At 41.7% G+C, this 24,928-nt stretch overlaps 1 long non-coding RNA gene across 4 annotated transcripts in view; it reads left to right on the top strand.

Annotated features, from left to right (window-relative positions):
• Nucleotides 1–2,632: 2,632 nt before the first annotated feature.
• LOC147357333 (uncharacterized) overlaps nt 2,633–24,928 on the top strand; it is a 46,608-nt gene continuing 24,312 nt past the window's right edge. For 2 of the 4 annotated variants that reach the window (XR_015141770.1, XR_015141771.1), the window contains exons 1-4: nt 2,633–2,772; nt 8,857–9,078; nt 23,695–23,793; nt 24,757–24,924. This is a non-coding gene — a long non-coding RNA (uncharacterized LOC147357333). The remainder of the gene's footprint in view (nt 2,773–8,856; nt 9,079–23,694; nt 23,794–24,756; nt 24,925–24,928) is intronic. The other 2 variants (XR_015141768.1, XR_015141769.1) reach the window with 1 other exon arrangement.

The following is a 24,928-nucleotide window of genomic DNA, read 5'->3' as shown; positions in this document are numbered from 1 at the left end:
ACCCTCTCTAAAAGGAGATGACCCAACCAATTTCTCTATTCTGTTCCAAGTCCAGCATCTTTGGGTAGTGTTTATTACACCAGGTCAAGTTTGAATGGGCTCTTCTTGACCCTGCAGTTGTGGCTAAATGACAAACTTAATATGTATTGGAAGAGAAATGGGAAGTTGTCCAGCAGCTTAGGTACAGAGGCTCGCTCCTTCTCTTCTGGAAGGAGTGGCTGTGTCTGGACCCACAGTAACAGAGGGCTTTTTCCAGCAGTCACAGCAGTTACTACTTCCAAGTAATAAAGTGATAGCAGCTGGCATTCTTAGACAATTCCCAACTGTGCTGGCATTTCTACTCAGACTCGTTGGTGCCTAAATCCTTTCAATTTATAATGCTTATCCCAACTTTATCATGATTGCATTTTAAGAGAGTCAAAAGTCAGGATCCTGCAATAGGAAAGAGTAAGTCTGACTCCGTATTACAGCTATTTCTTTTACTTTAACCTTTGTATTCTATTGCTTTTGCTTTAAGAATTGCCTGTAGCCTAAAATATACAGGGTAGCCCATTTCAAGCCTCTGATCTTTACGTTGTAACACTTCTCCTTTCAAATAGAAATAAAAAAATGCAAAATAGAGAATAACATTTGTCTTGTTTGAAGTTTACAGGAACATTGTGACATGACCTAGATGGAGAGCTTCAAGAACAAAGGATTCTGGCCCAAGAAGTGTGCACAGCCAAATACACCCCTTCTCTATTAAGTATAAAAGAAGTCTGAATTCTACTTTGATAAGATGATTCTCTAGGACATAGTCCACCATCTTCTCAGACTCCTGGCTTTCTGAATAAAGTTGTTATTCCTTGCCCCAACACCTCATCTCCTGATTGTGCATTGACCAGAATGAGTTGGACACAGTAGCAATCCCTCTCCTGCAGACAAGGACCTTGTGATGTCAAGGAGTATGATGTGCTTATTTTTTCAGACTCCTCTTTGTGATGATGAGAGAAAGCAGACTCTATGCCTCTGAATTCTAATTCTTGATATCTACGTTTTTCCAGTAAATCCAGCTCATTATATTTTTACACATGACACTAGAATTTGTCCTCACCCACCTTTAATTATAATAAAAATTCCTATTTCATAGAAGGAAATGAATGCAGTGAAGTTGCTGTACTGTTACACATATGACATTTGCTAGATAGATATCTAAAGGGTCTCCCTGCTCTGCTAGCAGACTGATTTCCTCCAGGTGACAGACTAATTTTTTTTTACAGGTTCTCCTTGCCAGGAGTATCTCCCTGGTCCACCATCATCAATGACTATCCTTGAGTCTGGTATAGATGAGTATTCCCCTTCTGAAGTGTAAAGACTCCTTCGGGTCTTTTATATTGTATCTTCTGGCATACAGTCCTCTTCTGATCACAGAACCTGACCTCTCTAAAGGAAATGAATGTATTTTGATTATAACTGCACACCTTGCAACCAAGCAGGACTCTATGGGGTTTTCTGGGACAGACATCCCCCACCTCCGTGTCCTCTACCTGCCTCTTGTTTGTAGAAAGCTTTAGTCTCCCAGGCCTCCCCTGAGTCACAAAAGGCTGGCTCAAGAATGAACAATTGAAAGAATGTGAATGTGTAATAACAAAGAAAACAGCAGTTGGGCCAAGATACTCAGTAACCATTTAAACAGTAAATCAGCCACATGGCAGTCACAGAATCTTTAATTCCTCAGTGAAGGATATAGATAATGGTGTTTGATGCACATCCCTGAATTGTTCTGCAGATACTAAAATGTCCACCAGATGGAAGCAGGTAACTTCATGATGACCATGAGCATGTAAACCCTAGACTGGCTAGAGTCTAACAATTGATGATGTTAACCCCTGTGAAAGCAGCCTGTTACCTCACCCTCAACCAATCAGAGAATTGTGCACAAGCTGATCATGCACCTTGCAACTGTCTCTGTCAGCTTGCCTTTAAAAACATTTTCCTGAAATCCATCAAGGAGTTAAGGGTCTTTTAAATATTTGCCACCTGTACTCCTTGCTTGGTTCCTGCAATAAAGCCTGTGGTTTGCTTCACCACAACCTGCGATCAGTAGATTGACTTTATTGTATATGGGAGAGTGTCCCCAAGTTTGGCTTGGTAACAATCTTAGCCTACCATACACCTATTCCTTTCTTCTCCCAGCTATAGAGATGGGCATATGCCCCCAAACCAGGGCTGTCAAGACTCCTTCTCAGAACCTCTTCAGGGGATTTGCAGATGTTCTCATACAATAGGAGCTGTCAGACTGGTACTTTGCCAGTCTTGGGGTGCTGGGGATGCTCATGCCTGCTCCATGAGGAGAGTTTGAGGGACACAGTATTTGTGCACTTCATCTAGCTGTGCCTCGAGGCAGTGTAACTTCTGGACTTTGTAGCTGACGTGGCCCCCAAGTACCTTTTTATTGCTTAAGTGAAATTCCGTCAGGTGTAGTCAATAGTCTGCCTAATTTCATTAGGGCTTTACTGCTTTAGCTGAATACTTTCCTGGCAAGTTTATAAAGACTGGGAATTGCTTTAGGAGTTGAGCCATCACAGGACCTTCTTGGTCAAGTTTGTGTTTTCCCTGGCAATTAAATTCCTTTAACATCCAGCAAGTGCCAGAAATCTTACTGAGTCACGATTCCAGAATCCAGATTCTGCCTCTGATGTTTCAGTCTCTTGGCAACAGCAGTTGCCTGTCCCTGAAGCGCTAGGTCACAGTTGAATACTTTTGTTTTTGCTGCTACCTGTGAAACAACAGGTATGAGGGAACATATAGGCTTTATTTATATGAGTATTATTATAATAATATTTTGTACTAAATATGAAAGGATAGGATTTTGGGGGGTATATTAAATAATATTTTTAGTATATATACATTGTTCTAGTTATTCTATGAAAATCAACATTTTAAAGTTGAAATGTTTTGAATTTTGAAAAGCCTGTATTCTGATTAAAATTCTCAAAATACAAATTAGAATTTCTTTACATTTAAAAACTATGATGTTATATTTTAATATAGCTTTTTTCCTTCGAGTTCTGCAGAGGCTTTAAAAATGTTTAAATATATATATGGATTATATGTAGAAGAGTAGATATTGTTGATAATATGATTTAATAATTACTTTTTAAAGTTTAAGTGGCATAAACTTCATTAGCAAGTAAGAAAAATGGGAGATATTTTGAATAATGAGATCTATCAGAAACTACTGAGGGGTAGACTAATTTATTCACAGATGGTTTCATATTAATTAATTTGTAACATATTTACTGAAATCATTTTTAGAATTGTTTTCTTTGCTAGTTGATTCTGACTAAGTTTCATAATAAAACTTAGCTCTTATGATTCGCACTTAGCAACCACATAGGTAAGACATAGCTTGCTTTAAGAAATGCCAAAATAGGAAATATTAACTTCTGATAGATGATGAAGATGAAGGAAAGTATCCTTGTGAAGAAAGGTTTTTTCCCGATGAATTAATCACATCTTAAATAGTTCTACTAGTGATTTATTTTCTAAAATGTACCTTTAGCAATTGTATTAGTTTTTTATCTCTGTAACAGATTACCATAAGCTCAGCAGAGGAAAGCAATCCCCGTTTAGCAATTCACAGTTCTGTGTGTAGAAAGTCTGGCATGGCATGGAGGTGGCCTGTGCTCTGGGTCTCACTGGTTGAAATCAGAGTTCTGGCCAGACTGGGTTACTTTTGGAGGACCTGGGGATGATCTCAGGTTGTTGGAAGACTTTGGTTCCTTGTGGTTATAGGACTTTTTTCCTGTTTTCTTACTGGCTGTCAGCTGAAGACTGCTCTCAGCTCCTAGAAACCACCTGCATTCCTTGCCATTTGGCTTCCCCCATCTTCAAAATGAGAAACAAAGAATTTCTGTTGCACCAAACCCCCACCCTACCCCATCTTTGAACCTCTTTCACCAGGAGGAGACAAATTCCTTTTACAGCCTCAACTAATTAGGTCAGGCCTACTGAAGGCCCATTGAAGATATTTACCTGTCTTAAGGTCAGCTGATTTGGGACTTTTATTATCCCTGTATACTTCTCAACCAGAGAAGGCAATGGCACCCCACTCCAGTATCCTTGCCTGGAAAGTCCCATGGACGGAGAAGCCTGGTGGGCTGCAGTCCATCAGGTCGCGAAGAGTCAGACAGGACTCAGCGACTTCCCTTTCACTTTTCACTTTCATGCATTGGAGTAGGAAATGGCAACCCACTCCAGTGTTCTTGCCTGGAGAATCCCAAGGACAGTGGAGCCTGGTGGGCTGCCATCAATGGGGTCGCACAGAGTCGGACACGACTGAAGCGACTTAGCAGCAGCAGCAGCAGCAGCAGCAGCATACTTCTCAACAGCAGCACCAGATGAGTGTCTGATTGAGTCACTGGGAGAAAGTTTGCATACAAGGAGAGGGATGGGAATATTTTGGGAACTATCCCGAATTCTACCTATTACAGCAGTGAAGTGCACCATGATTATATTTTAAAAATTGACTTAAAAATATGATTTCTAGTTCAAAATAAGAGGTTACTTGGAAGACTTAAAAGCATTGAGGGCATGAAGAACTCTGGATGTTTATGAAAAGTGAGCTTGGGAATCTATAAGCACATGCCTTAGCTTGGAGCAGGGTAGGGTGCTCACTTGAGTTTTTCTGACCTCACATTTGGATTTGTTCCCTTACAGGAAAATGCCATTCATAGGAGAGCAGCACCCATGTCAGCCTCTTCTCTTTCATCTTTGTTTCCTCCTTCTCAGAAGCAGAAATGCAGTCCCAAAAGCCTAACTGTACTCTGAATCAATTCACTTTATCTCTCCTGAGGCTATGCTGCAAAAACACTGCTCATATTCTTCCAGCCACTTAGTCTCTTTTTCTCATTTCAAACTTCAAAATATTCTTTTAACAAAGAATCATACCCAAACCTTCCCCAAAGCCAGATGGCATAAGCAGTTCTGCTTTCTGGAACCCAGTGCTCTAGTGAAGTTTCATGATGTTGTCCCCAATCATTACAGAAGTGTTAAATCACAATGTATATACTGTTGAAGAAGTAGGATAATATGTAAAACTGCCATATTTCTTGGAGAAGGAAATGGCAACCATTCCAGTACTTTGCCTGGAGAATCCCAGGGATGGAGGAGCCTGGTAGGTGGCGGTCCATGCGGTCTCCAAGAGTCAGACACGACTGAGCAACTTCACTTTCATGCATTGGAGAAGGAAATGCCAATCCACTCCAGTGTTCTTGCCTGGAGAATCCCAGGGACGGAGGAGCCTGGTGGGCTGCTGTCTATGGGGTCGCACAGAGTCGGACACGACTGAAGCGACTTAGCAGCAGCAGCAGCAGCCATATTTCTACTTAGCTGTCATCCCATACAGAATCACCTTGTGCCAAGAGATTCATTCATTTCAGAATCAAGTTCATTAGTTGTCACTGCTTTATTATGGATTTGCTGCCTTGGTGGTGAGTTAGGGACTGCTGCAGTTTAGAGGTTACTGTGATCCACCTTTGGTGCGTCAGCTCCAGGTATTTGTCCCTGAGTCACCAGATCTCAAGTCTATAAGTGTACCTTAACCAGCAAGGCTGTATGAGAAGTGATGTGTGAGGGTTCCAGTTCAAGTTGTTCTGGATTCAAATCCTAGTTCTTCTGCTTACTAACTAAAATCATTTAATGTTTCTGTGCTTTAGTTTTCTATCTTACTAGGTGGACTCTTAGTGTGACTGGTGAGTAATAAGTGCTTACTATGTTAGACTCTATGTTACATACCCCACCTCCTGCATGTGTGCTAGGTCCCTGCAGTCGTGTCTGACTCTTTGAGACCCTATGGACTATAGCCTGCCAGGCTCCTTTGTTCATGGGATTCTCCAGGCAAGAATACTGGAGTGCGTTACTGTGCTCTCTTCCAGGGAATCTTCCCCACCCAGGGATCGAACCCATGTCTCTTAACATCTCTTGCATTTGCAAGTGGGTTCTTTACAAACTAGCACCACCTGGAAAGTCCTGCATTGAGGTCAAAGTCTGTTGACATGCTTCTTGTCCTTTGGCTCAAGAACTGGCAGAGCTGGATCCATGTGATGAGGCATCTCTTTCTTTTAAAATATGCCCAGAATCTAACCACTTCTCCCCCCATCACCACCACCACCACCGTCATCAGCACCATCACCACCATCATCAGCACCATCACGACCATCACCACCATCACCACCACCACCACCACTATCACCATGCCCCCCACAACCCACCTGCCCGACATAATTGCAAAGACCTCCTAACTGGCCTCCTTGCTTTTATTCTTGCTCCCCTAAAATCAGTCCTTTATATAAAAGCCAGGATGATGATTATCCTTTAAAAATATGAGTTTGGTCATGATTGTTGCTCCTTTCAGAATCCTGCAATCATTTTCTGATTTATTCAGTGTAAAAAATGAAAACCCTTACAATGGCCAGAGGCCCTTCATTATCTGGTGCCCCATTAACTCTCTGACTTTTCTCCTGCTCACTGGGCTCCTGCCATGCTGGTCTCTTTGCTCTTCCTCAGTCATTCCTAGACCTGTTTTCACTCAAAGTTTTTACTGTTTGCTGTGTCTGAAATGCTCTTCTTCAGATATGCGCCATCTCCTTATATCTTTGACCATGCCTCCTTCTCAGAGAGGTTTACCATGACCCTCTCCTCTCATGCTCTTGATCTCCCTTACCTTGTGCTGCCCTTTCTTTTTCCATAGGCTGTGTTATAATTTCTACACATTATATATTTTGCTTATTTAGTGTGGCTACTAGTTTCTGTTCCCATATGCTAGCATATTAGCATGATGGCAGGGATACTATCTGTTGTGTTCTCTCATGTATCCCACATGCCTGACAGCTAGTAGGGGCTCAGTAAGTACAGGTGAGACTTGAACAACATGTGGGGGTTTGGGGGTTAGGAGTGCTGGTCCTCCATGCACTCAAAAATTCACATATAACTTACCTGTGTGTGTGCTAAGTCACTTTAGTCAGATCCAATTCTGTGATCCTATGGGCTGTAGCCCACCAGGCTCCTCTGTCCATGGGATTCTCCAGGCAGGAATACTGGAGTGGGTTGCCATACCCTCCCTCCAGGGGATCTTCCTGACCCAGGGACCGAACTCATATCTCTTACATCTCCCACATTGGTAGGCACATTCTTTACCACTGGAGCCACCTGGGAAGGCCACATGTAACTTTCAGTTGGCCCTTTATATCTGTGGTTCCTCAGTATCCATGGTTCTGCAACCCAGATTTAACCAACCCCATTTCATGAAGTACTGTAGTATTCACTGTTGGATAAAGTCCTTGTATAAGTGGACCCGCACAGTTCAAACCTGTATTGTTCAAGCTTCAATCATGTATTTTGAATTAAAGAATAAATGGATGCTGTGCTGGGAAGCCAAAGATAGAGGAAGATGGATGTGATGGCAGTTTAACAGCTGGTATATCATAAAGAGCAATGCAGAATTTTAAATAAGAAGAGCATGAATCAAAGAGGCAGATCGCTGCAAAATTTGATTACAGTAACCAAAGTACCATCTGAATCTGTTGGTTCTAAATTAGTCTTTTCAGCCATGTGTAGATATTTAAGAAGTAATCTAGTGCTCTACCGAGTGCCTGATCTTAGGTATTGAATAGACATTTTGATTGACTTGCTATCATCTCCATAATTATCAAAACTCAGGTGTGTCTATGAGGCAAACTACTGATCACAGTTCAGGCAGGTGGGGAAAGGGAAGACACTGGGACTGAAGCTTGATCAGTGATCTGAATTATAGTTTCTACTTAAGAAGTCATGGTAGACACATTACATTGGGACTTTGAATTCCTACAGATATGGGTTTGAGTTCCAACTCTGTCCTTTTGTAGTGGTATGGCCTTGATTAGGGCTTTTACACCTCAAGCCTTCAACTCCCTCTGCTACAAAGTAGGGAAAAGTAATATTATTCTAAAAATTAGAAATAGGTTTGTGAAAGTAAGCCTTTAATAAGTAGTAGACGCTGTTGCTTTGTTATTGTTGTTGATTGTACTTAGATAACTAGGCTTAATTTAGATTTAGATTAGTGTTTATATCTTCTACAGGCTGAATTATGCCCTGCTGCTCCCAATTCATATACTAAAGTCCTAATCCCCAATGTAACTGGGTTTGGGGAAAAGGCCTATGAGGAGGTAATTAAGGTTACCTTATGACTTACAAGGTCTTCCCTTGTTGCTCAGCTGGTAAAGAATCCGCTTACAATACTGGAGAACTGGGTTCAATCCCTGTGTTGGGAAGATCCTCTGGAGAAGGGAAAGGCTACCCACTCCAGTAATCTGGCCTGGAGAATTCCATGGGCTGTGTAAGTCCATGGGGTCACAAAGAGTCAGACATGACTGAGCAACTGAACTGAACTGATGACTTATACAATGAAGTCATAAGGATGGGGTAATGATCCAGAGGATCAGTGTCTTTGTTAGAGGAAACACCAAAGAGTCCGTTTTCACTCTTTCTCTCTTCCATGGAGGATGCACTGAGAAGGTGGCCGTCGACAAGTCAGGAAGAGAGCTCTTACCGGAAACCTAAAAGGTTATTACCCTCATCTTGAGCTTTCCAGCCTCCACTGTGCGACATACATTTTTGTTGTTCAAGGAATCCAGTCTGTGGCATTCTGCTATAGCAGCCCAAGCTGCCTAAAACAGTATCCAATGATGTTTCATGGAGTGAAGTTTTAGGTGAGCCTTCAGTGTGTAGATAGCATCCAAAAGAACACTCCTGGTGATCAAGTGTTCTCAAGGCCCGTGAATTGTAACGACTCCTGAAAGTGGGCTGGGGTTCCAGGAAAGACTCTTGTTTCTACAGAACATAGGGCTGCTACTCGGGATCTGAGGTGGACGATTGGCAATGGACTGGGCATGTGGCCAGTGAGGACAGAGCCTGATCTCCCACACCTGGACTCATGCCAGATTTCAGATGTTATTTCTTTCTCTGCTCATGTCTTCTTGCTGAATCAGACAGAAGTGAGCCTATGGATGAAGGGCACTAAGGCCCAGAGCTGACTAGGGCCGAGGAAAGTGAAGACAGGTAAGTTATCTGTGGCTATAAAGTATTCACCCTCATTAGACCTTACAGGGCATCCCAGGTGGCACTAGTGGTAAAGAATCCACCTGCCAATGCAGGAGACACAGATGTGGGTTCAATCCCTGGGTCAGGAAGTTGCCCTGGAGTAGGAAATGCCAACCCACTCCAGTATTCTTGCCTGGAAAAATTCCACAGACAGAGGAGCCTGGCAGACTACAGTCAACGGGCTCATGAGGAGTTGGACATTACTGAGCACACACACACGGCACACAAAGAGACTTTACAGAGCTTTTAAAGATAAAACCTAACACCACTAAACCTGAGGATGTGAGTTGTTTCATAATTATAGGTGCATGTTTGTTGTCATTTAAAAATATTTCATATATAATTAATAGGACTGAAAGTGGCTGTCTAGCTATGTCTAATGGACTAAATTCTCTAAGATATTACTGGGAGATTGGTACAAAATCTTTTATGATTACTTCCTGGGCAATCTTATCTAGCAATTGTCCTTTACTCGAGGTCTGGTTTGTGGTTCTCAGTGTGTCTTTATTTTTACTGTCAGTGTATTGATTGCTTAGCCTTGATAATATTTCCTGAAGCTCGAGAGACTTATCCTCCAAATTGGATATTGTCATTTCCCTTGCTTGTGTAGGCTGAATATCTGAATTTTCCCTAATTAGAATTGACTGTTCTGGATTGACAAAGAGCCCTGTCGGCTAAGGCATGATAGGCATAAGGAGTAAACTTCAGTATTCTCAAATCAATACTTTTCCATTTGGTTTATGACAATTCAGAAAGTTCCATAGTATCTTTTAAAGAAATAATTTGGAAAATTTTTCAAAATATAAAGCACACATGCAAAGCATATTTACTACAGTATGAGGATTCACTTAAACCCATTTTGGTCAATATCCTTTTATATAGGTTTAAACTCTCCAACTACATTCAGTAGAAATAGTTTAATAAAAATAAGCATAGTTTGAGATGGCCATGTACACACTGATATGTTTTAAACGGATAACTGACAAGGACCTACTGTATAGCACATGGAACTCTGCTCAATGTTGTGTGGTGGCCTGGATGGGAGGGAGTTAGGGGGAGAATGGATGCATGGATATGGATGGCTGAGTTCCACTGACGTTCACCTGGAACTGTCACAGCGTCGTTAACTGGCTATGCTGCTGCTGCTGCTAAGTCGCTTCAGTCGTGTCCGACTCTGTGCGACCCCTGAGACAGCAGCCCACCAGGCCTCCCCGTCCCTGGGATTCTCCAGGCAAGAACACTGGAGTGGGTTGCCATTTCCTTCTCCAAGGCATGAAAGTGAAAAGTGAAAGTGAAGTCACTCAGTCATGTCCAACTCTAGCAACCCCATGGACTGTAGCCTACCAGGCTTCTCCGTCCATGGGATTTTCCAGGCAAGAGTACTGGAGTGGGGTGCCATATACCCCAATACAAAATAAAAGCTTAAAAAAGTAAGTGTAAGTCATATTGCGAAGCACGGAAGAATATCAGGATGAAGAAAGCATAGTTCTTAGCTCTTAGTAGATGTTAGAGGCAAGCTGAATAGCAAACATAACCCAGTGTGAAATCTGGTAGGGAGTCAGAAACTCATGGGTTACTTTAGGGTCAAAGGGGAGTGCCACTGAACATAACCAGGTGGTGTCATGGCATTTTCTTAAATATGTGCCACTTACATTCATTGTTGAAAGATAAATGGAAACTATCCAGGTGGCTGGGGAAAGAAGAGTAAGACACTGCAGACGGAAGCAAGAGTGTGTTCAAAGGTCTAAAAAAGCAGGTATAGTTGAAAGAACTTTATGTATATTATAAAAGTATTGTAGGTGATGAAGCTGAGGCCAGACAATAAAAATCATATTTTAGGACATTTGGATGAAGAAATATGTGTTCATAGAAAGTGAAGTGTTATGATTATTTTTGTACTTCAGAGATTTCATTGGTGATTAGTGATATCTACTGATCTTTTTGCATTTATTCCTCATCACAATCTTGTGTCCAGATGAGTATTTGGAATATATTGGACTTTTTTAAAAAGTTAGTACTTTTGTGCTCTCCCCTTATTTATACTTCTTAATTTTATCTGTATTTAATTTTTAATTATTCACTGTGGCTAACAATGGCAGGATAGATGTTGTATTAACTTGAATAATGGTCCTTCTAATCCATTTTTAGCCTGGGAATTTTACTTGTTAAATGGGAACATGTTTAAAAGAAATTATGTGACTACTAAGAACTGCAATCAAATTTTTCTTGTCTCTGTACTGTATAATACTGGGATTAGATGTTGTTTCTTGTTCTTATGTTAATCAGTGCTGGGACCAGGTAAAAATAACTTGGTTATCTGCTTTAAGAAATGCCTGCTCATGAAAAAAAGAAAAGTCAAAAAGAAAAGTTAATCATCGAAACAGCTTAACAGGACTAATAGCTTGCCCATCAAGACACCCTACCTCAATGCGTCTTGGTAGAGGCATTTGGATGATAATAACAATAATGATAAAATTCTGACCAATTTCAACCAGTTTCCATTTGCAAGACCACCATAAAACTACTCAACCAAGATCTTGAAGCCCTACCAATACTCTGCCTTAATTTCTCATTTTGAGCCATTTTAAAGATTCTATCAAAGTTACTGGTCCACAGATTTTATTGGGAGGAATTGACAGTCAATACTATTCTTCTGTAAATTGTCTTTGGCAGCCTACTGTTAGAATATAATTTCCTCTATGGTATTCTGATAAAGTTTCTGCAGCAACATTGCTTATAGGATAGTACTTGAATACTTGATGAGAGATGCAGAATTAGATGAGAGCATAAATTAACTAAGTCATTTACTTTTTGCAAACACAATTCTATCAAATAAAATGGGGTAGCTGGTGGCAGAGAGAGAGATTTTGAGTGGTGGTGGGAGGGAAGTCTCATATATCTTGCCGAAGTACACAGTTCATTCTCTGAACTCTTAAGGACTCCTGTAGTTCTGAAAATGAACAGAAGAAATTGTTTATATAAGGTTGATCAATACTTCTGTATGTTCTATGATTTTCCTGGTGCTGCTGCTGCTGCTGCTAAGTCACTTCAGTCATGTCCGACTCTGTGCAACCCCACAGATGGCAGCCCACCAGGCTCCCCTGTCCCTGGGATTCTCCAGGCAAGAACACTGGAGTGGGTTGCCATTTCCTTCTCCAAGGCATGAAAGTGAAAAGTGAAAATGAAGTCGCTCAGTCATGTCAGACTCTTAGCAACCCCATGGACTGCAGCCTACCAGGCTCCTCTGTCCAATGAGATTCTCCAGGCAAAAGTACTAGAGTGGGGTGCCATTGCCTTCTCCATGATTTCCCTACTATATTATAATTAGAGTTAACCTGTCAGTCTCTCATCCACTCCACATAGAGGCTCCTTGAGAGAGAGGCTATATATTATATATTTCTATGTATTTTCCATCTAGCATACTGCCTAACAGATACTTAATAAGTTCTGTTGGAGTCTTCACTGGTGGTCCAGTGGTTAAGAGCTCACCTTCCAATGCAGAGGACGTGGGTTTGATCCCTGATTGGGGAACTAGGATCCCATGTTTCCCAGGGCATCTAAGCCCGTGCACCACAACTACTGAGCCTGTGTGCTCTGGAGTCCACATGGCTCAGCTAGAGACGCCTGTGCATCACACCAAGATGCAGCACGGCCTCCCCCCAAAAGTTATTAAAAAGCAAATACGTTGAATAGATGAATGAACACTTGCTCTGCTGCCTTCACTCACCTCCTGCAATTCTACCTTCTGTCAATCACCAGTCTTTCCACTGAGTGGGTCTCAAGCCCATTTCCTCTTGGACACTATGCCTGACCCGAAACTTTTCAAAGATAATTTCACATGCTGATGTTGCTGTAGTGAAGAACAGAATTTTTTTCTTCCCTTCATTGATTTTATGTACCAGAGGGATGCTTGAATTCTGTTGGTCATAAGTCTTGAACTTGGAGCTAAATAGCAGATTTTAAAGTTGCAGACATTGCTATCTATTGATTTCATGTGTCTCCCCCACCCCCCAACCATTTAACTTTTATTCCCTTGTTACAACACATTTCACTTTTACATACAGGAATCTCCTGAATATGCAAGCTTCGCTTTTCCTTCCGTGGAACTTCATCCCATGAACCTTGCTTCGTGACATCAGCAGTAGTTCCTTTGCTCTCCCATCTTGCGCTCCCTGCCCCTCCTCCCTCACCTTTCTCCCTTTCATCCAAGGAGTTACTTTCCATTGAATTATTGTGATGGCCTGAATTTCTCCAAGCCATCAGTGCCACTGAGGCATGTTGCTCTGTGTCTCTAGAATATCAGTAAGCCCATGTTAAAGCCTAAAACGAGGCTCTGAAGGAAGGTGAACAGATCTGATACTATGGGGGCAGGATCAGTACCTAAGCTGCCAATCATCTTGTGATGCCTGCATGTAGTCGGTGCCACCCTGATGAAGAAGTACGCAAATGTGAGGTTTGAGGGGGACCAAGAAGTTCCCTCACCCCCAAATATCTTATTTACCAGCTGTTTGAATTCCTAATGATCAAAGTTCAAAGGCCATCATTTAGTTTAAAAAAATCTTTCAAAAAATGTAAAAGTCACAGAAAAAGATAACATAACTTCACATTTATGATGCCCACTGTAACTTTAGTGGAGTTACCTTTATAAAGGTGAAAGAGTCTAGGTGTCACATCCAGCTTTGAGGAACTGAAAGTGAAAGTGAAGTCACTCAGTCATGTCCGACTCTTTGCGACCCCATAGACTGTAGCCTTCCAGGCTCCTCTGTCCATGGGATTTTCCAGGCAATAGTACTGGAGTGGATTGCCATTTCCTTCTCCAGGGGATCTTCCCAATCCAGGGCTCAAACTGGGTCTCCCACATTGTAGACAGATGCTTTACTGTCTGAGCCACCAGGGAAGTTTGAGGAACTGAACCATAGACCAAAAGTTTGGAGAGGAGACAGGTATTCAAAGTAGAATTTCAGATGCTTTGAGGCAAGTGCACTGCAGTTTATAATGACTGTCAGTCCCATTCCCCATCAGGACCTCAGACCTCTCTTAGAGATTCCCTTCTTTCCTCTAGTGTCTGTAGGAAATTATCTAGAAATTTCTGTATCAATTCTTTTTCTATCCGTTCTGTCATTTCTTTGTCTCCTTAGTTGCCTGGCTTTGGAATCCTCATCTCCACTCTGTCCAAGGCTACAGCTGATATGCCTGCGGATTGCTTCTTGCAGTCCTGGGAACTCTGACTTCTGTCATATTTATGCTCTCAGCACTGCACGAGACTGTGGTGCAGCACAGTGTAGGCAAGGGCTTAACTTTTGATGAGGCTTTAGAACAGCTGTGGGATAAAGAAGGAAATGGCAACTCATGGAGCAACTTGCTGTTGTTTAGTCGCTTAGTTGGGTCTGACCCTTTGTGACACCATGGACTGTATCCCACTAGTTTCCTCTGTTCATGGGATTCTCCAGGCATAAGAATACCTGAGTGGGTTGCCAGGTATTCTTCTTCTCCAGGGGATCTTCCCAACCCAGGGATTGAACTCACGTCTTTTACATCTCCACCAGTGAGCCACCAGGGAAGCCCATAGGGAGCAACTTATAGTTGCTAAAACGTGACTATTCTTTGAAAACCCAGGTCAGCTCTATCCTTCCCAGTTCCTGTGTCAAAGATTGCTACTGTCTATCGTATATGGTTCTCCTCTCATTTTGGGTTCTCAGGATATACTTTTATCCCCCTTGCAGTTGGGTAAGGCCACAAGATTAGTTCTGATCAATGGTTGTGAATGGAAGCAGGATCAACTCAGGGTGTGGGGTGATCCTGGGCAAAAATTATTTTCAAGACTCCTGCCTATATAAACAATTCAATGTAAATATATATTACACAGTCATGGGGTCATGTAAGTATAGTTATTTATCAATGAAGAGTGAGACTAGTGGTTATAGAAGAAATAACTATATATTTGATTATTGTTCAATCAGGGAAAATAAAGATTTTTGTAGTGTCCAGGCACCATCTCTTTCCATTCAAGATCAAGAACCATCTTTTGGACTTCTTTATTATCAAATGCACCATTTCTGGCTAATTTCATATCTCCCACTGGGGGTAAAAGATGGCACCACCATTATTACAAGGCTGTGGCTATTTGGAAACTTTTTTGTCTTGAAATAATATAGGTCTTTCTGCTTCTGTGCTTCTCTAATTCCCTGTGTTTCATTCTGATTACACCATCTTTTCTGACACTGCATTACCTATTCTGCTGCTTCTGAATACTGGCTTCTAATGATTCTGTCAAAGGTTGTTGCTAGGCTTTTCTGTTGATGACCACACATGTAAGTGTGGATCCTGTATGAAAGAAAATGTGAATGATAATTCAATTTTGGTCATGTTAAGTGTACTGTTTAAAATTTTACAGTGGAAGTAAATTGCATCACACCTACCAGCCATGTCTTCTTTTCAGCCTTCAAGGATGCACTCCTTGCATTTCTAGAATGTGATCTCTTTCAAAATATTTGCTGACAGCATCCCTGAATTCCACACACTGACACCAGCAGGGAGGATAGGCCCCTGGGCAGAGGAGAGGAGTGGTCTCATTCACACAGGGAATGTCTGGTTCCTTGTCTGGCACTGCTTCAGACAGACTCAGAAGAATATGGTATTGCTGCCATAATTGGAAGCAAAAGAAAACCTCAGTTGAAAAAGTCCATTGAGATCAAGGAGTAGTGATCTAAAATTTTACCCTTGAAAAAGACATATATCCCTTCCTCCTGACTCTCTGTCACGTGACACAGAGCCTTCAAAAGGGGTGGTATCTGTGCTGCAGGTCAGAGTGGGAGGTACAGAGTAAGAATGCCTGCTGTCACGCTTGGGTCCTATACACTGGAGATGGCATTGTGAACTGAACACAGAGCTGACATAAAGGCTCAAGTATGTTTAAGCCCAAGGGATGGCGGGGGGAACAGATGGTAGCTCAGAACACATTTTTGTCCAATGTGAGTGAGAATCACCACAAATGAACGTGCCATCACCATTTCGGCAGCCTGATCTGGTATAAGATCCTGCTGGCCAGCAGGAGTAGTGTCTGCTGCACCAGACTGGCCTCCCGGAACCAGAGCCAGACTCATGGTACCAGGATGCTTCCATGGGCACAGGTCTCAGGGTTCCTTGGGACATCTGGTTGATTCTGTGTATGGGATACAGGGTCAGAAAGTTCCCAGAGGAGCATTGAGGGCTAGGGCCCTTGCAGGTCCTGGTCTGGGTTGAGAACCTCCTGGACCACACTGCCAGTCCTAGCCAAGTCCCAGGCACTGACGTGGCACTCCAAATTTCAGAGATTCCTAAGGTGTGGCCCACGTCAAATAAGCAGCAGTGCTGAGTAAACAGGACATGGTCACTCCTGGCCCGAAGCACAGAAAGCCCCATATGTACTTCCCCCCTTGCTGCTGCAGCAATAAGGAAGCTGCATGTTTCAAATTGTGCAGCTAATGGTAGGTGTGGGGAGCAGAGTTTCCTGCTGATCCCAAGGGACACATAATGTGAGTGAGAAATAAACTGGTTTTGTGTTAAGCCTATGAGGGTTTAAATCACAAGAAAACCGATCCTACCCTGACTAATACAGATCCTGTACATGGCGCTGGCTCTCCAGCCAGAGGGCAGCCTCCGCATGTAATCGTTCCTACTTTATAAGGTTGAATTGAAGTAAACATATATCCAGTTAGAAAGATGAATGTTAGTTATTATTTTTATTACTACTGGCTATTTGTTCTTGTGTTAGGGACTAACATAACAGTTAGCTGGGGACTTCCTCAGTGGTTAAGAACCACTGTTGAGTGGTTAAGACTGTGCTCGCAAGGCAGGGAGTGCAAGTTCTGTCCCTGGTTGGGAATTAAGATCCCACATGCAGTGTGACATGGTCAAAAAGAGAGAGAGAGAGAGAGAGCGAGAGAGAGAGAGAGAGAGAGAGAGAGCGAGCGAGCTTAAAAAAATATTGTTAAACAGTGAGCTATCCATTGTGACTGAATATTTCTTCAGTTGACTAGATCAAGACCTGCCCTTTGCGTTTTCTTTTCTTGTCCTGTAACTACTTTTTTAAACAATGACAGATGGGGAAAAATTTTATTCCTACTAATGAAAAAGTTCCATCCTTCACTCTCAAGGGGATAGCCTCTCTGCACAATAATTTAATGTACAAAACATTTATGAAACCCAATTAAGCTCAGTTGTGGGGTGCAGAGTGAGCTTCACACACTACAATATTTGTAAACTCTGGTTGAGTACCTACAGTTTGCCAGGCAAAACTCTAAGTGTTTTACGTATAGTAACTTATGTAATTGTCCTTATACAGCCCTGTGTCATGTGCACTATCATTTTTACTCTGCCTATTATGAAGGGGAGAGGTGCAGAGAGGCTTTGTTCAAAGTCATGGAGCTACTAAGTGTTTGATTTAGTTTTAGCATGAGCAGTCTGGTTTCAGAGTCTATGATCTTTTTTTAAAATATAATTTTAATTTTTTTTTGTTACCAGATCAATCTGCTTCACCCTCCCTTGCCTTTCCTTCCGTCCTCCCTCCCTCCCTTCCTCCACCTTTCCTTTCTTTTTTCTTCCTTCCTTTCTTCTTTCTCTTCTTCCTTTCTTTCTCTCCTTCCTTTTTTTCTTCCTTCCTTCCTCCTTTCTTTCTTTCCTTCTTCCCTCCTTTCTTTCTTTCTGACTGTTCCTACAAGGAACTGAAGATCAGAGATCTTGAACCATCATCATGTAGTCTTCTGGATCTTACCTTCAGAATTCTCAAGAACATGTAGACACAAATTTCCTCAAAAACTATATATGGGTGAATATAGTTATTTGAGGCTTAATGAACCCTTACTACAAGGCAGCGTTTGAGTCTTCATTCACTTATTCAGGAGATATTGACTGAGTGCCTACCATGTGCCAAGCAGCATGACAGGCACGAGTGGACAAGGTGGGCTCTGCCCTGAAAAAAAATCTCAGATGCACTTTACAGCCTCCTAACAAGTTTTGACAGCCCCTTCCATCCAGGTTTAGGGTACCCTGCCACAGTTAGTAATTGTCTTGAATAATCCATATTCTTGAGTCTGCAACCTCATGGACTGCAGCATGGCAGGCAACTCTGTGGAAATCTCCAGGCAACAATGCTGGAGTGGATTACCATTTCCTTTTCCAAGGGATCGTCCTGAGCCCAGGATCAAACCTGCATCTCCTGCCTCTCCTGTATTGCTGGTGGATTCTTTATTGCTAAATAAAGAAGCCTATATTCTGGGGAAGCCCAAATTCTTCCCATGCCTACTTATTTATAGTAAATTGTCCACTGTAAAATATGCATTGCAAATAAAATTCTGCCTATGGAACCAGTAAGGGGAGATGTATGACCCAAAGGATGAGAAGAGGGATCTCTGGGTAGAAGAGTTTTGTGGAAAGTACTTCATGTGGTCTTTGCCAGCCTCTGTATAGGTGGCACTCATGGTAAATAACCCATCTGCCAGTGCAGGAGATATAAGATATGTGGGTTCGATCCCAGGATCAGGAAGATCCCCTGGAGGAGGGCATGGCAACCCACTCCAGTACTGTTCCCTGGAGAATCCCAAAGACAGAGGAGGCTGGTGGGCTACAGTCCATAGAGTCACAGAGGCAGACAAGACTGAAGTGACTTAGGACACACACCCAAATGAAGTAAAGGAAGGGGGAAGGAGCGCTCTCTCTGGTTTGGCAGGGTGCCAGGGCAGGGGAGTAGGAAACAAATAACAAATAAACACAATCCCAAAGCAGCAGCTGAGAGTTTTACTCGTTGGAAAGTTGTCATCTCAGCCAGTGAATCTCAGAGCCTGACATCAAATTTATTGTTGACAAGACTGGTATAGAAACTTTTGGAAACAGTCCTGGCAACCCCTTTCACTTCAGCATTGGTAGGCAGGGACCTTTGTCCCCTGAGGGGGAGATTCTCTTGAAGTTTATTTGATGCTGTCTCAGTGGGTGGATTGGAGAAGGAAATGGTAACCCATTTAGTGTTCTTGCCTGGAGAATCCCAGGGACGGGGGAGCCTGGTGGGCTGCCATCTATGGGGTCGCACAGAGTTGGACACTACTGAAGCGACTTAGCAGCGGCAGCAGCAGCAGCAGCAGTGGGTGGAGGAGAAGTGCTTACAGAGGACACAGGACTAGCCACTGTTTCTGTGCAGCATTTCCCCCTTCAAACCACAGACATGCACTAAGTGCTGCTTATTGGGCACTGTGCCAGGCATGGCTTGGAAAGCAATGAATAAGATGTAGGCTCTGCACTCCTGGAACACTCAGTCTACAGGGGTGGACACTTCCCAGCTGGCACTAGTGGTAAAGAACTGCCTGTCATTGCAGGAGATACAGGAGACATGGGTTCGATGGCTGGGTTGGTAAGATTCCCTGGGGAAGGGAATGGAAACCACTCCAATATTAATATTCTCGCCTGAGAAATCCCACAGAAGAACCTGGGGGGCTACAGTCCTTGGGGTCACAGAGTCGGACACGACTAAAAACCGAGCATGTGTACACACACACACACACACACACACACACTTCCATAAATGACAACAGTGATACGATGAGGTTTATGTACTGGGGTAAAGAAGCCTGGTAGGCTGCAGTCCATGGGGTCGCTAAGAGTCAGGAACGACTGAGCGATTTCACTTTCACTTTTCACTTTCCTGCATTGGAGAAGGAAATGGCAACCCACTCCAGTGTTCTTGCCTGGAGAATCCCAGGGACGGGGGAGCGTGGTGGGCTGCCGTCTCTGGGATCGCACAGAGTCGGACACGACTGAAACAACTTAGCAGCAGCAGCAGCAACAGAGTTATTAAGGATGTCAGAGGAAGAGCACTTCTCCTTAAGAAAGAAGTTGGGGGTGCAGATGAAGAATAGAAAGAACTCCTGCAAATCTTCAGATGAGGCTAAATTACATTTTAACATTTCATTTTCCAGATTATGCCTCCTAGCTGATGTGGCCTTGAGAGCAGCATCTGTCAAATATGATTGTATAGCCTCTTGATTTTCTATCTCTAAAGAAACAGGGTGCATATCTTTCGACTTTCTTTGTAATTGCACTCAGCGTCATACTCCCTCTGCTTGCCACTGATAATAACGAGCAAGCTTCTGATTTAAGCACAGAGGTGCTATTGACCTCACCGGACCTCTTCACTGAAAATAGATCTTTGGTGAAAAGAAGGCAATACAATATAAAACAGGGCCTCATTTTGATCCTTATCTAGTGGTAGAACTGCTGTCTATTTATTTTCAAGTGTTTTGCATCACCAGCATATTTTAAGGACTGACTCTTAACTATTTTTCAAGGAAAGTAAAACTGCATGATGAAAAAGAAAAAAATCAGAGAAGTTTAAAAAGATGGATAAGTTTGTAAAGGGCAAAGGTTGAGTGACTACATAGAATTCAAATGATTCTCCTTGCTGAATAAGGGAAGGTCTTTCTTTGCTAAAAGGAGAGTGACTGCGGAAGGTGGGACAAGTATTTATTTGTTAGCAATTAGCCTTTCAGTTGAAGAATAGAGGAGAGGCTTAATCCTAGCAAGCAGAGACTGGGTGACTATGGGCAGAAGAGATGGCAGGGGAGGTTCTTGAAATGGAGAAAAAAGGCTACAGCTGTTCATGCTTTGTGAAAACAATATGGATTCAAGTGGAGCTAACTGGTGACGAAGATGAAGATTCTAGAGTTAGAAACTTTATGAAATCCCTGGTTCTGTTTTCTACCTCACCAATCTGTGCCAACTTACTTGACTAATTTAAGATTAGTTATTTAAAGATAAATAAATACTTGATAATATTTTTGAAGTCAGATAACATTTTTATTGCATTAAGTTGTGTGATGATTCAAGCTGATGATGAACCAAGCCTGGCACAAAGTATATGCTTAATAAAGAGAAGTTATTTACTCTTTAAAATGTTGATGGTCATCTCATTATTATGTGACCACAGACTTCTTAGCGCTTGGGTTATGATAACAGTGTGAAGTATTCTTCATAATCAGGCCAGGAGGATGAGCCAAAGGAAGAAGCATAGGTCTTCTTACCCATGGATGACAGGAGGTAGGAACTCTTTCTTGCTAGACAGATCTTGAAAAAATGTGAGGTGAGAGCTACAGTAGCCATCTTGTAGCCATGAGGAAAAAGCCTGGAATATCTATGAATATCTCTGAGAAGCAGGAGAGGAAAGGCAATACTGTAAAAGAAAAATCAAAAGAGAGTTTCAAATGTGTTCCTTTTTATGGCTGAGTAGTATTCCATTGTGTATATGTACCACAACTTCTTTATCCATTCCTCTGTTGATGGACCTCTAGGTTGCTTCCATGTTCTAGCTATTGTAAACAGTGCTGCAATGAACAATGGGATACATGTATCTCTTTCAATTTTGGTTTCCTCCGGGTATATGCTTAGGAGTGGGATTGCTGGGTCATATGGTGGTTTTATTCCTAGTTTTTTAAGGAATCTCCATACCGTCAGTTCTAATGAGGTGGATGAACCCAGAACCTATTAGACAGAGTGCAGTGAGTCTGAAAGAGAAAGATAAATATCATATTCTAACACATATATACAGAATCTAGAAAAATGGCACTGAAGAATTTATTTACAGGGCAGCAATGGAGAAACAGACATGGAGAATAGACTTATGGACATGGGGAGAGGGGAGGAGAGGGTGAGATGTATGGAAAGAGTAACATGGAAACTTACATTACCATATGTAAAATAGATAGCCAATGGGAATTTGCTGTATGGCTCAGGAAACTCAAACAGGGGCTCTGTGTCAACCTAGAGGGGTGGTAAGGGGAGGGAGATGGGAGGGAGGTTCAAAAGGGTGGGGATATATGTATACCTATGGCTGATTCATGTTGAGATTTGACAGAAAACAACAAATTCTGTAAAGCAATTATCCTTCAATAAAAAATAAATAGATTAAAAAAGAGAGGGAGACTCACTCCAGATAACATCATTTGATCGGTGAATCTGGTCAGCCTGAAATTGGCATTATCCCTGAATTTTCTCATTCTTAAACCAGTGCTTTTTGGGTTTAACCTTCTTTGAGTTTTCTGATACTTGACATAATAGAGTCCAGGTAAAAAACAATAAGTCACATCTTTTAGTTTTTGATAGAAAGAGCATTTTCTTCCATCTTTTTCTCTCTTGGATGTAGACCTGAAGCTTGGAGCTGTATTGGCTGATTATCAACCATGAGGCAAAAAAACTCGAAGAAAATGCTAAAAGCAGCTTTGGAAGCCCTGTCCTGACCTTATAGAACCAGAAATACGCCAAGTTCACCTCTTGCATCAGTTTGCTAAGGCTGCCATAAAAGTAGCACAGAGTGGGAGGCTTCCACAATAGAAATTTATCTCCTCACAATTCTGGAGGTTAAGTCTGAGATCAATGTTTCAGCAAGACTGACTTCTTCCAAGGCTTCCTGCCTTGGCTTATAGATGGCCATCCTCTCCACGTTTCTTCACGTGGTCTTTTGTGTGTTACTGCGTTGAAATCTCCTCTTTTTATAAGGACACCAGCCATGCGGTATTGGAATCCATCTTAGTGACCTTCTTTCAACTCAAAGATCTCATCTCCGAATACAGTCACATTCTGATGAACTGGGGAGAAGTTTAGGACTTCAACATAGGAATTCTGGGGAGAAACCTGTGACATTTTTATGGCAGAAAAGTGACATCTACAATAGTAATCATATTTCAGATTATGTTATTCATACTTTACCACTATGAAATAGTTAAAAACTAATGGCAGTTGTATATTCATGGATATATGTGGAATCTAGAAAGATGGTGCAAGTGAACCCATTTGTAAAGCAGAAATAGAGATACAAATGTAGAGAACAAATGCATGGCCACCAAAGAAGGAAGCGGGGGTGGAGGATGAATCAAGAGATTGGGACTGACATATGCACATTACTATGTATAAAATGGATGGCTAATGAGAATCTACTGTAAAGCACAGGGAACTCTACTCGATGCTATATGGTGAGCCAAATGCAAAGGAAATCCCCCAAAGAGGGGATATGTGTATACATATGGCTGATTCAGTTTGCTCTATAGCAGAAACCAACACAACATTGTAAAGCGACTAAACTCAACAAAACAGCTGATGGAGGAAGTTCATTATACTTTCCATTTCTACTAGCTTATGATCTCATATTTTGGTACAACTCATAATACTCAAGAGAAAGGTATTTGCAGACAAAAGATGTTTTGCTTCTGAGTTCAGGGAACACAGATTCTGTTTCTTTAATTTTCTTTTTAAAGATTGATTTTTCTGGAATTCCAGGAAATAAGTTTAGGTCTTTCAGAGCTTAGAAAGACTAGGAGAAGGAGAAATTTTTAAAAAAATAATACAGACTAGGCTTTATAAGGGCAAGATCCCATTCCGACAGAAGTCTAACCAATGGGATTAATGAATTGCCCCTGCCAATACCAGAGCATTTTTTTTGACTACAGAATGTCAAAAAAAAAAAAAAAATAGCACCCCCCGCTTCACTCCAAGACCATATTGCTAACTTTCAACTCTAAAACTTGAGCTGGTAACTGTAAATGTTGATGTTTTCAGCTGTACAGTGGACACACTGCCTTGGTACCTTAGAGAGCCCTCGAACAGACCAGCCCCAGCACTTGAACAGAGCATTCCTCTTCAGGGGACGAAAACCATGTAAGTTAGATTCTAGCTCTGTTAGTGGAAAGAAGAAATACACGTCTAAGTGCTGAAAAGTCAGCTTTTAGAATACTGACCATGACTTTTTTATTTCTGAAAAGAATATAGTTCACTCTATATTTACACTATTAAGTCGATACAAAGTATTAAGAATCTGACCATCATTTGTTTTCTAATAGTTTCTAATTTCTCAAGAGGCAGTCATATTTGAAATGAGATTTGAGTAATGAAGAAAAGTCCAGTGTTTGAACATTATTCGTGTAGATACAGTAAAGCCTTAATGACTTTTTCTTCCAGGATTTTAATATAAGGCCCTATCCCATATCTCTATATGAGTTGAATGCTTATATCTTTTTTTTTTTTTTTAATTAATGGAGTTTTAGCTCGAATAGAAACTCAGCAGGGGACAGCTGAACCACAACTGAACAGAAGCGGCTTTTTCACCAACTATTTGTTTTGTCCAGCAGAGGGCACCCGGAGCTCACACATAAATGGCGGCAGCAGCAGCATTTAAAATATCTGTTTCATTGCCTCGGTGATTCTTAATTAACACAAAGCATCAGGGTTTCATTGACACCAATAAAATGAGGTGACTGCGACCTTGATTAATAAAATGTGTAATCATCTTGGAAATATCGGGAGTTAGAAACTTGTTAGATATTTCTTCTTGGTGATTACATTGGCCGGTAATCAATAAAAACAAAATCTAAATTGCAGATTGCTCCAGTTCAATCTCCGGGTTATTAAAAACTTTATTTCTTCTTAAAAATAAAATTGAATATACATTTGTGACAGCTTAAGGATTAGAGAGTAAGATTAAATAGCATCTTTTATTACTATGTGAGGAGTATTGAGTTGTCTGATACTTCTCAATATCAAATAAACAAGTTTCAGGCACAGGGGAAAGGAACGTTAGAATGTTACTGATATGTTTCTAAAATTCTACTTTTTCAATTTCAGGGTCCAGATCAAGAAGCATAAACGAGGAAATTGAAAATCCCGCATTGTTCTATTTCCGAGTGAAAAGCTTTGACTCACCACTAGAGGGCACTATTCACCCTCTCATCTTTCTGAAGGTTTCAGCCCAGCAGGGCTCGTTTTCAAATGAAAATAACTGCATTTACTAAGGTTT

This window comes from Bos grunniens, chromosome 15 (assembly GCF_055505025.1).
Source record: "Bos grunniens cultivar Pamir isolate PY7600 chromosome 15, Bosgru_T2T1.0, whole genome shotgun sequence".
NCBI classification, from domain to species: domain Eukaryota; kingdom Metazoa; phylum Chordata; class Mammalia; order Artiodactyla; family Bovidae; genus Bos; species Bos grunniens.
The sequence above is the reverse complement of the archived record's forward strand: the minus strand, read 5'-3'. Positions and strand labels throughout refer to the sequence as shown.